The sequence below is a fragment of the Bradysia coprophila genome, chromosome IV (genome assembly GCF_014529535.1).
Source record: "Bradysia coprophila strain Holo2 chromosome IV, BU_Bcop_v1, whole genome shotgun sequence".
Classification (NCBI taxonomy): Eukaryota; Metazoa; Arthropoda; class Insecta; order Diptera; family Sciaridae; genus Bradysia; species Bradysia coprophila.
Genome location: NC_050738.1, coordinates 12513991 through 12530962, shown reverse-complemented (window position 1 = coordinate 12530962; position 16972 = coordinate 12513991).

Here is a 16972-nt window from a genome sequence, read left to right as displayed (position 1 = left end):
ATTATTTAGTGCGGAAGAACATAATAGCGTCGGCTGAAGATGTGTCATGCAAGAAATTGGTTTCACCCGGTGTAAATTTGGACCATGTTAGCTTTGTTTCGTTTAAAATTACTGCTAATTCTGAAGTGTATCAATCTATAGTTGAGGGTAAATTTTGGCCCGAGGGCGTTATTGCTCGTGAATTCGTAAATCGTTAAACAGAAGAATTTGAAATGACTGACGAAATGTGCTTTTTGTTTTGGTTTCTGTTCAGTAATTTTAGTAAATCAGTAAGTTCTTGTAAATTATTGTAAATTGTTGTAAAATTATTCAGCCAGTTTTTTGGCGGTGTAAATAAATCTATCTATCTATTCACCAGATTAATGCCAAGGACTCTTTTGGTCATAAGAGTCAAAATTTTTGATGTTTCTTCCCTGGCAGGGATTCCCTGCCTCAGACTTCGACAATTATCTTGGTTCAGTCACGCTCTATTTACTCGGTTTGGCAATTTTCCATTGATTTTGGCTCCACTACACTCTGTACATTCGGTTGGAATAGTTTCCATACTCGGTTCGTCAATTTTCCGGAAGTGGTTGACAAGTTCATTAAGCTTTACTGTTCCAAATATTTTTGTCAAAGAAATTGTCAACAACTTCCGCCCTCAGGAATCGTTTTAATTTTTGAATTGAGGAAGAAATTGAAGCATCAGGTAAAGTTTGTTTAAAACACCACTTCAATATGGGGACTACCATGACTTTTCCATATTGAAAGAGATACCTTAAGAGTACATAATAAAATATTTTAGGAAATGTTATCAGAGGGAAAATCAACTTCAAGTCGACTTTTAAGGCCAAAGATAATAATGAAGAGCCTTGAATAGTAAAAAAAATGTATAATAAAACAATCAACATACAGTTAAAGGCTGTGAAATTTCAGCATGAATTTGCTTCGGCTGATCCACACAAACAATCAAAACTGTGTAAACGTCTTTATACGATAATGCCACTACTATACGCGTGCGTGTAGCAGCTTTAACCGTATACAGACGTACAAACAGTTTTGATTGTATGAGTAGATCAGCTGAAAAACAGCTGAAGCAAATTTATGCTGGAGTTTCACTGCCTCTGACTGTATTACGGGCTCACGGAAAAACCGATTTTTCACATTTTGTGGCTGTAATTATGAAAATCAATGTACTCTCTTGCCTGGACATTTGTTACTTTGACGAGTGTTAATGGTCTTCGCCTCGAACTACAAACTATCCACACGTCTGCAAAACAAATATCCCGGGAAGACAGTAATTAAAATTTATTTCAAAAGAAGTGAAAGTCTCCTGTGTAGGAACGGTGTTGGGGAATCTCGCGCCGTGCGAGATTCCTACTCTAGAGTGGTAATTTCGCGCCCATACATTTTTTGAATTTTTGAAAACGGATGCGAGGTGTTGGAATTTGGTGCGAATTATGGAATCCGGTGCGAATTTGATTTGTGATGGCAAAGTAAAAGTTAGAAATGGGTGCGAACTCGATTTGGAGCATGTACAACGAAACTGAAAGTTGGAAATGGGTGCGAACTCGATTTAGAGCATGTACAAAGAACCTGCTTTTACGAAATGCTAACAATAACTTAGTGAATTTTCCTTTTACGAAATGTTAACAAAAACTTAGTGAATTTTCCTTTTACGAAATGCTAACAATAACTTAGTGAATTTTCCTTTTACGAAATGTTAACAAAGACTTAGGGAATTTTCCTTTTACGAAATGTTAACAAAGGCATAGGGAATTTTCCTTTTACGAAATGTTAACAAAGACTTAGGGAATTTTCCTTTTACGAAATGTTAACAAAGACTTAGGGAATTTTCCTTTTACGAAATGTTAACAAAGGCATAGGGAATTTTCCTTTTACGAAATGTTAACAAAGACTTAGGGAATTTTCCTTTTACGAAATGTTAACAAAGGCATAGGGAATTTTCCTTTTACGAAATGTTAACAAAGGCATAGGGAATTTTCCTTTTACGAAATGTTAACAAAGGCATAGGGAATTTTCCTTTTACGAAATGTTAACAAAGACTTAGGGAATTTTCCTTTTACGAAATGTTAACAAAGACTTAGGGAATTTTCCTTTTACGAAATGTTAACAAATACATAGGGAATTTTCCTTTTACGAAATCGAGTTCGCACCAATTCCAACTTTCAGCTCCTATAAAAATGCTCTAAATCGAGTTCGCACCCACTTCCAACTTTCGGTTCCTTCAAAAATGCTCGAAATCGAGTTCGCACCCATTTCCAACTTTCAGTTCCTTTAAAAGTGCACTAAATCGAGCTCGCGCCCACTTCCAACTTTCGGTTCCTTCAAAAATGCTCTAAATCGAGTTCGCACCCATTTCCAACTTCTACTTTGCCTAAAACCATCATAAATCAAATTCGCACCGAATTCCATAATTCGCGCCGAATTCCAACAACACCAAAATTTCAAAAAATGTATGGGCGCGAAATTACCCCTCTAGAGTAGGAATTTCGCGCGGCGCGAGATTCCATTTTTCACTATATAAACGTAGTAATCTCGCGCCCATACGGCGCGAGATTCCTAGCAACCGTAGGAACGAATAATTTTTTTATTGAATTACATTTAATTTGATGCACAAAGTGGTGGAATTACTTTAAAATGTCGAATCACCATTCAATATGATTATAATAATCACATTGAATAAATAAAACGCTTAAAATTCAATCTGCTAACCTGTCTGATCAACGATAAATTAACGATAATATAAATATCGATGGTTATTTAATGTTAACGTGTAATTGTTGTACACATAAATCAATAAATTCAATATTTCACAATTTATTGCACATCGTCCGGGTAAATATTATTTATAGAGTTCGCAATGAAGTGTACTCATTTCAATAACCCAATACGATTTTAACGAACCAATTAAATTGCGTCGGCAAACACACACCGATTTTATTTCATTACATTTTTATGCACCGACCTATCTACTTTAACATTATCAAATTCCAAAACTCGAAAAAAAAATCTTTTACAGTAACATCGTTCAACACTTTCACATCAAAATTGTTTCGTCTTCCCTTCAACATAATCTCAACTTACTAGCTCAATGTCAAAACGCAAGAACATTTCCGAATCTTTCCCTTCCTTTACATTCAATCAATATAAAATATACAAGGCGCACGTAACGAAATTGATGGGAAAAGGTCATGAAATAAGGGATACACAAGAATGTCTATCGACATTACTTTTATGTTTTTATGGTGGACATTTTCTAAGTCAATTGACAGATTGATTGAATATCAGATTGAATACGAAGAACCGGAGAACAGAGAACATTTATATATACTAAAATCCCATTTTAAATGTAAAAAAGGGGCCCAGCAAAATCAAAGTCGATACGATGTATCTCAGCTGAGATAAGATGTCATAAGGTCCGAGTGATTACCATGAATTTACTCTTTTGATTTTTCGTCCCTTTGTGCAGACGTGATGGTTACATAATGCCATTTTGTTGGTAATTTGATGTACAGGTATCAATGATTTTATAATAATTCATGTCATGCACGCAAAATTGGTGTTGGGGTTTACCGAAGGGTGGTTTGTCCATATTCCGATTGGAATGGAATACAATTCAAAGCAGGTGATAGCTATACAGAAATATGGAATTCATTCGTCAAATGGACAGTGTTTATTATTGTGTTGTGAATGAGTTGAGTTACGCACAGTAATATCAGAACTTTTTGATGATTATCTGTCAAGTCGGTATTCAGTTCATCGATGAACTGAGGACTTTTTTATTTGACCGGAAACCTATCAATTTATCTAAAAAGGCAAACGTTTCCCTTAATTTGTTGAGAAAAACGTGAACTACAGTCTTGAACACGTAAAAGTACCGTTATGTTATCAATCTCGTATTTTTATTAGTCCACTTTGTTCCACACATTCCCTTGTGTATGAGTCACGAAATATGAATGTGTTGAAAAAGAGATCGATAACAAAGGGGCACTTTTAGTTGTTTGTGACTGTAATTCATCAATTTGACCAACGCACTCCGAGAGTGCGTTGATTTGAGTTGTCTGCTTCAAAAATTCTTCGCCAGCTTGTCAAAATTATTTAGTGCTGTCTAGGCTGAACAGGGTAATTGTGTTTACTGAGTTCACTAAAATTTACCAAAGATTACCAAAAATTACGGAGGTACCAAAGATTAGGTAAATTTCAGTAAATTCGGTAAACTTTACCAAAAAATAGATCCTGAGACTGAAAGTGTAACATTATGCTTTATGCAATTCAGTGAGCGAATTCGTTATTTATGTCTCGTGCGTGCAATGTTGTTCAAATTAGTATTATTTCATACTAAAATAGGTGCTAAACAAGGCATCAGAATAGTCGGAGCGAGACTGAGCCCCGTACGACCCGTAAACCTATTTTGCCCGAAACCTTTATACGTCCGTAGCCCTAATAAGCCCGTTACCCTTATTAGTCCGTTATCAAAATGCTTCCGTAACCTTATTGCGTACTTGACATTATTGCCTATTTTTGCAAATTAACTGAAAGTATTCATCTTTAAAATATGCGCTTAGCGCAATTACAAAAGCCCGAACGAAGTACTTCTCAAGTATAAAACAAAAGTTTACGATGTAATTTTGGGAATCCAAATTTACAACTTTTTTTTGCCAATTTTCTTTCGGTATTGAATTATCTGTCAAACGAAACCAAAAGTAGCTAAATCTGATGAAATATTCTCGATTTATGGGCAAAAACCACATAGGGCCACAAAGCGGCCTTAGTCCAAGGGCTTAAATTTGAAACTTTTTTCATCACGTTCTCTTTGTATTCAATTACCTTCCATAAAAAACTAAATCTAGCAAAATCGGATGAGATTTACAATGTGCAAAAAACGCTTAGGGCCCAGTAACGACCTTAGTCCAAGGGACTAAAATTGAACCTTTTTTTGCTACCATTCTATTCGGTATTCAATTATCTTTCAACTGAAACAAAAACTAGCAAAATCGGATGAGATTTACTCGATTTTTGTGCAAAAAACACTTAGGGCCGAGCCCTCCCAACAAGCCCACGTTGCATCTTACCTAAAAACAATGTTCAGCAACTTCGTTCAACTCGTCAATACCTTTCATTTAAAATATGACAAGCAGCTATTGCGTGCGTATTTCGGTAGATATCGTCGAAAGACTGAAAAACTTCGAACTTGACCTTACTTTTGTCCATACCAATAGGAAAAAAAATTGAAAAAAAGTTGTGATTTACTCAAGCTATAGGGGTCACGGACGGACGGATGGGCATTTTTTTTTATTGCGGATTCGTCATCTATGAACACAACCAAATGCTTTGCCCTTACTGTCTGCTTCCAATTCGACGTGTTACAAACGGCATATTAATCTTATAAGCTTCCAGCTAAAATTATTTATCGCACCCAAAGTTGTAGTGAAAATAGTTATATATGACATCGAGTGGGAACTACTTAATTAAGCTCAAGATGTGTCATTATAACACATTCAAAATAATTGCGGCTTGTCAACTTTCGGCATTCTGGACTTTACTTAAATAGTCGGGGAATACCTCCAAATAAATTTCTAAAGATCAAGAAATCAGTTTTGGATTTTTAGAAATTTATTTGGAGGCATTCCTCGACTATTTAAGTAAAGTCCAGGGTGCCGAAAGTTGGCAAGCCGAAATTAATTTCAATGTGATAACACGAGGCCGCAGGAACTTCGCACCGAGATTCATACAACGGTTTATGCCACAGAGCCACTTAGGCATTTAAAGTTTGCTAATTTTGCATATTACACACACGGAATTTTGAAAACCGACACATTTTCTGTTTCTGTGTTTTACTTGAGTTTCTGATTTCTCCATATAAAAATGCATGCAAAATTCACGAAAAAACAGTAAACCACGAAACATAAAATGTGTCTGTTTTCAAAATTCCGCGAGTGTATGATGCTGAGTGGCATAATAAGTTTTTCGCATCCAAAATGTAGTATTCTATCGAGTGTAAAGTGCTTTATTAAATCTATAAAAGGACTTCGCATCGAGATTAATACAACGTTTTAAGCAACTAAAGTTCGCAGTTTTCGAATATTATGATGCCATGCATAAAACATTTTTCGCAATTCCGGTCCATAATCATCACCTTTCCATGCATCCATTTAATGTCGTTTTGAAGGTATTTATTTCACAGTGCGTTTTTGATTATTTTTTCGCACTTGGGCTTTTTCACATTTTTTTCGCACGCTACATAGCTCAGTACCTTTAAGAAAGACTAAATTTTATAAATAAAAACTTTGCACAGACCAGGATTTGAACATCCAACACCAAAATTCTTCCAAACACCAAGCAACGACCATAGCCATTCGGCTACAGAGTCACACAATTATACAGAACGTATTGTTGAAGCGTACATACTAAGGATTGACTACTTGATTTTATTTAGCGCGTCTCTAAAACATTGCAATGTGTATATATAGAACAGGTTGCTTGATCGTTCAAATGAATTCATGTTTGCATGTGAATGTTTGGTAGAAATTTTGTTAATATTTTGCATTGGAAAGGTGATTATGGCCCGAAATTGCAAAAAACGTTGTATCTGCCACGGTAGGTATGCCGGTATTTTTTCGCACACGACGTCTTGTCGACATTTAGTGCGAAAAAATACCTTCATACCTACCTTGGTAGATAAATAACTATTTCAATATTGCCGACAGAATAAAATCGTCTTGATATTTAGTAACAACATTGCACACTGGCCGACAAACAGTCACACAATAAATGTTGTAGAACTGTCGCTTAAATTCACGGGTGTTTATAGTTTATATAATAGAAATGCCCTTAATATGGTGATTATTCATTTGCAATAATTGACAATTTCTCCAAACATTCGACAAGCATAATACACAGAAACAGTTAATTATATGCACTCTGCTTGGTTACGCAGTTCATGTTTTCAATGAAATTTGAACCTTTTGGACAAGCATAGTCGATTCAAACGACACAAGGCCTGAGTCGATTTGAACACTATTTCTGCTTCATCTAACGTTGCTCAAATTAAATTCTAATTAAACTGCACATTATGTCCCTGTTAAAGCGTAGTTTTGAGTTAATTAAGAGCATTTGATTAGAATATTTATATTTGTCCGGAATTCCTATTGTGCATGGAAATACATTAGAGACTCACCACAACACATTATTGTATCATATTATGACAATTGAAGACAATTATTACATTTTATTGACAAATTTAATGTATTGCAGGCACACACCATCACAATAGACAAATTTACCATATAAATTATGTTATACAAGCAATGAGGAGAAATGTGTCCCGTTGTTAAGTGCTTATGTGCAAATCGCACACAAACCGAACATCAAAAACCCCCCAGCACAACAATACTTTGATTAAACAAGATGTGCTTGCAAGTCTGTCTGTTTCATTTGCTAACCGAAACACGGGAAACTCTAATTGTAGCATATTCACATCTTGGAAACAATTTAATTTGATCACAATAACGATCAGGCCAGACCACATCTAGGGAATTGCTATTCTTAGAGTAACGAAGAAACATACCTGGATGTTTGGATGGAATGACTTTTTTATGAACTCAGTTGTGTTGCAAGATTGGGATGTGATTAAGGAAAAAATCGAAAACAATTTCCATTCAAAAACTCTTCCCGGTAAGTAATGCGCTTTCCCCAGGCATACTTTACCCGTTAAGGAATAAGCGCTAAATTTATGGGGTGCTGAATGATATATACATGACAATATTCTGTGTGAAAGAAAAGTGGTTACCAACTGTGGTTTTTCTTTTGCGTAAACCTCTACGTAAACGTTTCGTACAGTGCACCGATTGTGTAACACGTTGTACACTTTCCATACGAATGGCTGTAACAGCACATCACATAAAAACACCTGTTCAAAAGTACAAGGACAATATGAATGGGCTCGTAAATGTTTAACACACGCTGTTTCGTTATATGCTCGGGTAATGTATGTTCAGTAAGAAAATTTCTGAAGAAAAATGTTTCTTTATTTGTCGTCTCATGTTATTTTGCTTGTATATATTATCCACATTACCTAAGAGACGCAATGTTTTGCCATTTTTTTTGCTATGTTTTCACAAACTTTTATTTTACCATTAAATCACGGCAGCATCGTTGAATAAAATAGGACCACAGAGAATTTTTTCTTCTTTAAATTCTAGCTTATTTACAGGATATAAACACACAACACTTGGGCTACAATTTGAGTTTTTGAAAAAATAGAAAAAAAATTGTTCCCAAATCGTGTTGCAGCCAACCAATCTATAATATTTTTGGTGATGTCTCATAAAAGTTTTGAATATCTCCTTTGTGGATGGCAAGAAGCATAAGTCTATCTCAATTTACAGACTATTAAATAAACTTGATTGATGGATGCATTCAAGAGCGATCCCCAAATATCTCATATATGTCTAATTAAGCCGATGTTACAATTTAGTTTCTAATCAGATATGAGATGATTTCTGGTAGGTTTTCTATTAAATAGCAAAATGTGTGCTAAATGTTCATGAAGTAATAGATTTTGTATCAAACACCATAAAATACTTCAAGCAATAGAAGTAATGGGAGAGAAAAGTGAAATCCGACATGTTGTCTGATCTAGACGTTTTTGTGGTTTGTAAATGATTTCATAAAAAATTTGCTAAGCAAATGAAAATCTAGATTTTTTATGTTGGTATTTCATTCTTGTGCGAGCGCCTCAGAAAAATTTAGATTAATAAAACTCTAGATTTTTGTTTGTTCTAGCAATATCACACCGATATTGAGAGCTGCCTTGGTAATACGTTTTCCGTTTCCAAAAGGTTAATATCGTCCTGACTTAAAACCAGGGACTATTTTAGGGAAAACGTTTTCCCGATTTTCCTCATTTTCCCTAATTTTCCTGATTTTCCTGAATTTTTCCGATTTTCCTTATTTTTCCCGATTTTCCCGATTTTACGTTAATTCTAAATTACACTTCAAACTCTCTTCCAGATTTAATGGGTAAATAAAATAAATGGTTTGATAGTGGGGGACGATTTCCTGAAAGTATTTGTTGTCATCTCAAAGTGGATTGAAACTATCGAGTCCTTTTTTCTCTCCAATGAAGAAAATACCTTTTAGTGAATAGCGAAGTAGACCCGCATCTCGATATTTCACGTTATCTAAATACTAATGTAAGTCTCTTAGACTTCTTCAATCAATAATAAATAGAATTCTATCTAAAATCACATAATGAGTACTGACGAAACGATTTTGTTAGTAAAGAAAGACCAAGACCCGCGGTGCTTGATCAGCCGCGAAAATTAAACGTATGTCTGAGGTGCTCTGTCGCAAGAAGTACTAGGGCAAAGTCATTTTTTATATGAACTTTTTGTACAGTAGTGCGATCAAGATCAAAGTAGTGCGTAAATGGATGTTCGTATATGACGTTTGGAAAAATGAAGTTCCCACTCCTGTACATAAAATCTTGTTGCTAACTTGTGCCTAATCTGGACTCGGCTTCACCTCGAATTGACAATTTTTACATCTATTGCTATATTGCGCAAAATTTCCATTTAGGCACAAGTCAGCAAAATATCGATTGTTAAAATGAAGCGGAAATATAGAATCGCCACTTCTGGCTTTTTATATTCGGCTGTCCGTTCCGTTGTTTAAACTAATTTTCCGAAAAAAATCGTTGCATTTTTGAGGCTTAAAGTAGAACAATTTTTTGGTTTAAAATAATGACCAATTAAACACGATTTCATTAAATCGCAACTTTGTCCATAATCACCGTGCAAGGTGAACTCACTCGAAATTCATTTAACTAGATACTCCAGAATCATAAGCTAAACTTTCCATTCAACCACTAACTCTACATGACAAATGATAACTAATCAAAATCTAATAACTCGGTCAGGCTTATTATCTCCATCACTTAGCAACCAGCAACCTTTAGCAATCAAGGATTTAAATACTTCTTTCGGTATCGGATAAAATTCGTCTAGACCGAGAGGAAATCATTGAAAGAAGTTGCAAAAGAGTTGCATACGTTAAGAAGAGTTGCAAAAGAGTTACAATTTTTAGTGATTTCATAATCCGTCTAGTTTTAATGTCTACATCTTTATAGCATTAAACAAAAGAGGTCAATTTTATGTTTTTTACCATTTTATGGTCAAGAGATCAGTAGTATCTGTAATAATTGAGTTTTCAATCTGCAAACCAATCGGAAAACTGACGTATTTATTGTATTTAAACTTGTTCAGATCTATGTCATTTATTCTCAAGACCCTATTAGCGACTCCCACTTCCGTTTTTATTGAAAGGGCCTTTCAGCTCCGATGTTATATCTTGAATTTACTTTTTCGAAAACGACTATATCAACTGACATGAAAGTTATTCTTAAATATTCCTGATTAACTACTGCCTCAAGTCTCAGTGACAAATTAACTATGTCAAGGATGTTAATCATTTTAAAGATCACCACTATTATCCCGTAGTAAGCCAGCACCAAATTCCATTTCGTATTCTAAATATGACGAATATTAAAAACATCAGCGCAGAATATAATTCAAACCAAATAATTTTTTTCGCTCTAGTTAGTTAATCCTTCACAATGAGATTGTGAAATTTTGGTAAATGTTTCGAAATTGCAAACTTCTCGTTGTTCCTCAAATAAAATAATGTAGATTGACTGATGACTTTATAGAACCCCCAAACATCTACAGTTAGTACAAAAAACCCCGACAACTGTGGCGGCTGACAACTGTGAAATGTGGAACAAACGAATATTGAATTCAAAATGCCTTGGTTTACGCAATAAAAAAAAATATTTTTTTATTTTCTCTTTAGTTTACCGTATTTTCCTCATAATTTTCCTCAATTTTCCCGATTTTCCTTAATTTTCCCTATTTTTCCTAATTTTCCCTATTTTCCTTAATTTTCCCGATTTTCTCTAAAATTTTCCCTAAAATAGTCCCTGCTTAAAACTCTGTTCCCTAGTAACTGAATCTGGATTCTTCTCAACTTAATCATACTCCAGTTTAATTAATGTCTACCCAACGCAGTTCTTTTCGCTTTAAAAACATCGCATTTGAGAAACGCCGTTTTGCCACCAAGCTTATTATACTTCTTTTGATCGAATTGTTTTCAACATATTGACAATAATCTTTTACTTCATTAGTTTTAACATGACTTTTGAAGTATGCAGCCTGAGCACATGGCTTATTTTCCCTGTTCACAGTCCAACAGCCAACATCAGACCCTGCAGTTATTCAGTTTCCGAATATAAATGGGAGCATCTTAAAAAGGAGTCACATTGTTTTAAAAGCACATCCCCACATACTCCATCGCTGCAATCAATTGAAAATACATTAAGATTCTTCCTAACATCCGGAATGAGACAATTGTAGCGTAAATTGTTCGTGAATCCTATAAAAATTCCTTATATCGAAACGTAAAGAAGCATTCCATAAATCACAATAATTCAAACCGAAAACATACAACGTAAAAACACATTATTGCATTACTTCCACTCGAACTGAACTGTTAAACGGGAGGAGAAAAAAAAGAGAACTATAATTCGATTAAGTGTACGTTATACCTTATAGTAAGTGGTAAGTGATTAAAGTGCTTAAGATTGGATTGGCCGAATTCCAAACACATTACGTACACAATGTACACACATGATGTAGAGTTTTTGGTCTACAAAATGGTACACACAGTGCATTCGTTCACGTCGGAGCATTTCCATTTCCGACGCTAGTGAATGTATAGTAGAGTAAACTTTACTGTTAAAAGCCCATAAATTTAAAATTAAGCTTCCGCAAAATTCTTTATATGAGGGCATTTTGTCGTAGAATTTTATTTTTCATTTCATTTATTATTTAGTTGTATAATAACCATAAAAAAATGATGGAAATATCGGTTCCAACCCATACATCACCATCACATAAATATATTTCTGTGATTCATTTCATACACTGCGTTACCTATAATACGAATAATTGAAATTTTTATGTGATTTTTATGACATCAAAGGGCCGTTTGATAAATTTTATGATAAAGTTTGAATTATATCAAATGGAAAGCTAGTGACCTCTAAAAATAAAACCATATCTGGAATAATATACATTTCCACTTTGCACCCCCAACCACGCATATTTATAACCAGATCCCCACACTTACTCTCTCTCGACGACGTCGAAATGTATGTCCATTTAATTTTATTATTCGAATATAACGATATTAAATCGGCAGGTATAGTAATATTTAATGTTTGAGTTCTCGATTTTATTAAATCGAAAGAGAATCACTTTTCTCCAGACATCAGAGATTTATTTGGAACCCTTCTACGGTAATATTTCATTAAACGAAAAAAAAAACTCAGTCTGAAGTATTGCCGACAGATTTTTGTTATGTTGAAAGGGTGTTAGGATGTGAGTGCATATCTTTAGATTAGTGAAACGTGAGGAACGTATGGATTATTTTTTTTACAAAACGTTTAGTCGTACAAAAAAGAGACCAATAAAGATGGCAGACAATTTTTTTTCGTCCTTTGAAATGGAACAGTATAATTGGAAACTCGAAAGATTCCTTGAAATTTTAAAACATTATGGAAAACTTGAAAATGATATCTAATTTCGTTGTAGAACCGATTATTCCCTTGACGGAAAGTCAGGGTCTTACACCAGAAAATACCGAAAAATGTGGGTAACAAAAAGGTTTACTGTGCTTTGAAAAACGTTAAATATGGATGATGAGAAAAACGAGATTTTATACTGTTGATCATAACCTCAATCAATAAATATTGCTTTGATGAAATTTGATTTTATTTGGTAGTGTGGGTAAATCATATAAGTTTGTTTTCGACGTGCATGAAACTAGTAGGAAGAATAATTTCATCATTCGATGCCAATCTTTTAACGTGTAAACATCTCTTGCTTGTGAACTACTAACATCTTGATAGTTGACTATCAAATTTGATAGTTGACCAACAACTTGATAGTTGACTATCACATTTGATATTTGACTAACTACTTGATAGTTGACTAACAACTTGATAGTTGACTAAAAACTTGATAGTTGACTAACAACTTCATAGCAGACTAACAAATTTGATAGTTGACTATCAAGTTGTTTGTTATTTATCAAGTAGGTTGTTTTTTCCCTCTTTACAACCACATATTACGCCAGCAAAATGCCTGTTATCAAATGAGCACACTTTGATTAAAAAGCGTAAGAAATTTTAATGAAAAAGTTAAATTTTTGCAGGCAATATAAGATGAATTATCTCAACTAATTTCTGAAGATTTTTTTTTTAATACAAGGAATTAAATGAATCAAAGAGAATATTGTAAAAATTTTACGAGTGTGAAGTTTGCGGTCAGAGTGAAGCGAGGGCCGTAATTCACACGAGTCGTGATATTTTATTCATGATTGAAGGCTTTGTGAATAGGAAATTTTTTCGAGTGATTATTTTTTCTCGGTCTACCAATAAATTTCTCCTTTTACAAATATTTTAAATACCATTATATAGTCGAAATTGGTACCAATTTACCGAAAATATTGGTAAACTGAGTTATTTTTAACTATGAACCGAAAACTAATAAAGTTCATTTATTACCATGTCACCATGTGAAGGTATATTATTCCACATTCACAAAACATACTTCGCATCTACTCTGATGTAACAAAAAGGCAATCAAACAGAATAATAGACAGCTCATACGATTGGAAGTCATATTACACGAGTCATATTTTATTTATGATTTACGATTGATTGAAAATCTTGAAAATTGAAAATTTATAAGAAAATTGAGAACCCAAAAAGTGGTCAAAAAACATTCCACCTTACGCTCGATGGTTTAAAAAAAATGTCAAATTTGCACGGAGTCATTAATATATTAAATATGTATTTATTAAATGTGACATGTTTTTATGAATACATCAAAGATACATTTTAAAAAGTGTCAGTCAACGGACCTGACCCGCCCAAAAGGTGGGACCTAGTATTAAAGAAACCTACGCTCCTCTTTATTTTCAATTGTTGGCTACATTGATAGTTTTGGATTGATTTGTATTTTGCATTCTTAGACATTGTATTATCATATATTATGGTGTAGTTTTCATCAGGTTGTAAAATCTTTACACCAGGATACCATATTGCAGATGTTGAATGTGAATGTGATGCCCGCATACATCCAAATTAACGTCCAAATTCAGGTAATGGTGAATGTTTTTGAGCCAAATGGAGAATTGGGAATTTTAATCGAAGGATTTTTTTTACCGGCATACCAATTTATTCACAGTCGACGTCAGTGAAATTCTGCATGCCTATCTGCATTTCACTGACGCAATTTCTGTGATTTCCCTTTTACAGATATTTTAATCTTTCTACCGTTATTTTGAGGAAAATATTGGTAAATTGATCAGTACAAACATTTGTAGCGTTCAGTAGTTACTCAATGATGAATGCAATTGAAAACAACGTTTTTGTTAGAATGTCTGTTGTGACTGACAAGTATAGATTGAAATATTTTCTATTTTCTATTGAAATAGCCTTCCAAGAAAATGAGTTTTTCAATTGCATTCTTCATTTGTTGCGTGCATACTGCATACTTTGCCGGCTGTTTGTCCTTAAATAAGGAATTCAATTAAACGCTATTTGTACAGTAAACAATGCAAATGCAAGCTCCTAGTTCCTCCTTCTGCATTTGGGCAAAAAGAGCAATTGCCGTTGACATACAACACCTGCGTCTGATCACACATTTAACGGCCATTTGAAAATTGCCCTTGGCGCCAAAAGACTAAAAGCTATAAGCTGTGCCTTTGCTATGTTATCATTTATCTAAGTTCCTGTTGTGTGTATCCGTATTTCGAAAACTCAGTTCCTCATATTGGCTAACAAGTGTGCGCTTGCTTTGTGGTATCGACAACGGGGTCAGAAAAAAATAATGAACTCTAGGTAACGTCGTCTTGCAAAGTATGTGATGAAACGAACGATTTTAAAGATTTTATTTCAGTCTGTCGCAAAAAATATGATCAAATTAAGTAATAGATCAGATAACTGCCTCTGTTTTCTAATGATACGCTCACCACCTGCGAAACATTAATAAGCTTGTTATCAAATTTCCAATTCAAAATAACAGACGCACCAACGAATATTTTCAACAGACAAAAAATATTGAACAAATTCAGCAATATCCTGCTTCAAAGATCTAATAAATATAGCATATACATACATCATCCCACAATAAAGAAATTCAACCAAATGCTAAAATGATTGTTAACATCTCTTTGATTTACGGAAGCCTTCCACATAAAATCAAATTTTCTTATCAATAAAACGATGCACAAAATATTTTCAAATACGGTGATCTACGAAAAGCCTCAAGCTTTTTGTGTCAAAGAACGAAATTCTAGCCCAATCCCACATCATTTTCCGAGCAACAATATTAAAGAATTGGGGAGACAAATTGTGTCTACTCCATCCATCAAGAAAAAAAAAAGAATCTAGCGACTTAAATGCTTTTGTATTCAAAATATTTCGAATAAATCGATAAAAAAATGAGGCAAACACAAATTTATTGCCTTTCAACAAAAGTAAAACACAGCGGAAAAGAAATAAAAAAAAACATCAAAAATATGGTGAAGAGAGGGTAAGATATTATTGGGAAAAATCAAAATATTATGGCGCTACACGTGCAGATATAACATTCTTCTACGCAGTGTATAGCACAACACAGACCATTTCATTGATACAGAATATATCGTCGTGTAACAATGTGAAAGAATTTCGTCTTTGCATCACACTTTCACTAATTTTGTCGATTTGTATAAATTTATGGGTTCGTCGTTCGCTTACCCGAACAGAATTGATTTTTCTGAATGGTTTAGGGGGAGAGAAGTACTTGATTGCCGTTTTTTTTCGTTAATCACATTATTTGATGATCGACATTCAGACGAACATTAGTCCCATTTATAACGTTAGCTGAGACAATTTATTGAATGCATTTTTACGTTTATTAAATATACTGCTAGACCAAAACTTTGATTTTAATCAATCTCTGTGTGTGTTTTTGTCTTACCATGTTTGAATATGCCGGTCGGACAGTCCATATCGCACAGTCCATATATCTACCACGATATAAATAGCCAACAAGGTCATTACTTTGTGTATTATGGATTAAAGAAACGAATTCGACATCTAAGTGTCGAATGAAGTTGAAATGGTTAAATTTCTCAAAATTACCGAAAATTCAACAATTTTATTTATTCGTGAATCTTAATAATGATCATTCAAAATTGTTTGACTGGCTTACACATGGTCGAAAGCAGCTAAAAAATCCAGAAGTCGTTGAATATGTGGCCTTGGAAGTAAATAGGTCTAAAAATTGGCAAAAAAATTTAGGAATTTTATGGAATTAATTCCCTTAAAATAGGCCCTGAATTCGATTAGTTGCTGCTAGTTATAATCACAACACACCGTGTTACGTTCGATAAAAAAAAATAGTCCAAAGCCTATACATTGAACTACTACAAGCTTGTATCAAAACTGATGGTCCATTTACACCTAAACTTTACGATATTTGGTTGGCCAGCATGGCACGACTGCATCTGTTTTTCATTTTCTTATTAGATAGTCGATACTTTATCAACATTGAACTTCTTATTACCCTGTGATACCAAATCCCGAAGTCGAAATTTTCTCGTAGAACCACGTTTTTTCCGCTGCCGAAAAACATGCGCCTACATAGCGACCACTTCTTTTCAGTTTAATTCAATTATTAAAATGATTATTTTTATCAAAAGAGCGAATGCATACCATCGGCAGTTGGAAGTTCGAAAGTACATTCCATTTAATATACAAGACCCTTTCTGCACATTGTGTCCAACTTTATTCGATATTTTTCTCTCTTATCGAGGGGTGACTCGTGCAATAAGGATAATATTTTTTTTCCATTACTCA